Below are 1,794 nucleotides of genomic sequence, written 5' to 3'. Positions count from 1 at the left end.
TGAGTATAGAACTTTAGGCCAAAACCTCTCATACTATTTGGATTTTAAATGGGAAGATTGTTACTTCCTTAGAATTAAGACATTCCCTATTTTGAGAGAAAGTTTTCATTTGTGAGGGGTATGTGCATCTGTCTCCAGTCCTTGCTCTCCTCAAACACGATATCGCCTGCTATAAGATCATGCCCCAAGATTGCACTTTAATAAACAGTAAAGTTGTGTTTTTTACTTCTGCCTTACAAACTGTTCTTAAGTTTCATTTTCAAGTGAAGCTCTGTATAACTGAATAAGATAAAGGCATAATGTGTAGTGGATTTAGAAGATGGTATGAAACTCATTCAAATATGTGCAAATGGACATTTTTATTCAAGCATGTTAATGCAGAGATTTCTATATGGACCAGCTGCTTAAAACACCATCTTTAAAACAGTAAGAAATAAGGATGCCTGGGTGGCTCAGTCCATTAAGCATCTGACTTCTGCTCAGGTCCTAATCTTGCTGCTTGTGAGTTCAAGCCCCACATCAGGCTCTGCACTGACAGTGTGGGGCCCATTTGGGACTCTCTCCCTTTCTCTGCTCCTCCCCTACTCTCTCTCTCTCTTTCAGAATAAGTAAACATTAAAAGAAATTTAAATAGTAAGAAACAAATAGTTATTATCTCATGCCTATCTTCTTTAAGAACTTTGTTTAAATGGCCATGGCTCCATCCCCACTGGAAGAAGATGTACTGTTGTCACCATATCAAGTTTGAACCAGTCATGCTTCTGAAGAGTTGTCCACTCAGTCCATTCCATTTCTGTTCCTCATATAGGTGAGTAGGCTCTGGTTAATAAAATTCACTGTTGTGCACGAGACATCACGGAGCAAGGATGGTGTGTGACCGGCCACGTTTTTTGGCCAACAGCATGGGTCAAAATCAGCTTGCTCTTCTCTTTCTCCATGTCTTTAGGATAAGTCTGTGTGACCTGCTCCAGTGCACCAGCGAGGCACTTCCTTCTCTCTTCCTCCCACAGGTTTATATTCTTAAATTGTATTGCCAGGTTATTCACTAGTCTTGGGTGAATGCTGAGATCCATTCTGTCCCCTATTTGTATGAGTTGCCTGGCAATATCCCAGATGATTTATTCTTGACTCTCAGAATATGCCTCCTCACTATTGAGGAAGTGGCTGCACCAGTTGCCATTTGTCTATAGCTCATCATCATGGTCCTCCTGTAGGTAAGCTGGCACGGGCAGTTCACAGCCCAATGCCTCCAACTCTTTGTGGAAATTATAGTTGGAGCAGTTTTGAAGGAAGCCAAAGACCAGCAAATTTTTTGATGCACTCATCCTGGAGGCCTGACCCATTGCTTACCTTAGAATCTATGGCGCAGGCAACCTTGCAGGGATTCGACTTGCTTCTGGTTTTGTGAGCATCCCAAGTCAACAGCCTCCAATGGGGATAAAATTCTCAAAGCTTCCTATGCCCATAATTTATTAGATGCCATACTTTTGCTGGTTGCTGCAGCTATTAAGTTTCTTGGGCATTCCAACAATTCATTATCCACCAGCTATAGCAGGTTCTGAGAGGCAGACAGCAGGGATGAGGCGCTGGGTGCCAGGTAAGGCAAGCTGGAGGCAAAGGCCCCAAGACACCAAAGGTATAAATTTATTAAACTCAAAAGTTAAAGATAAAAAGGGGTTATTTGGATAAAATATAACCTATTTGCAACTTAATAACAGCATATATAATACATAAGACCACAGAAAGTTTGAATGTGAACTAACAAAAAAAACGAAGCTAATATCATAACCCAAA

The 1,794-nt window shown here is 41.1% G+C and overlaps 1 pseudogene; it reads right to left on the bottom strand.

Annotated features, from left to right (window-relative positions):
• Positions 1 to 777: 777 nt before the first annotated feature.
• Positions 778 to 1,326, bottom strand: LOC109278080 (BH3-interacting domain death agonist-like; annotated as a pseudogene).
• Positions 1,327 to 1,794: the final 468 nt, after the last annotated feature.

This window comes from Panthera pardus, unplaced genomic scaffold (assembly GCF_024362965.1).
Source record: "Panthera pardus isolate Hobbes unplaced genomic scaffold, ASM2436296v1 HiC_scaffold_7, whole genome shotgun sequence".
NCBI lineage: Eukaryota > Metazoa > Chordata > Mammalia > Carnivora > Felidae > Panthera > Panthera pardus.
Note: the sequence above shows the minus strand (reverse complement) of the source record. Positions and strands in the feature narration are given on the sequence as shown.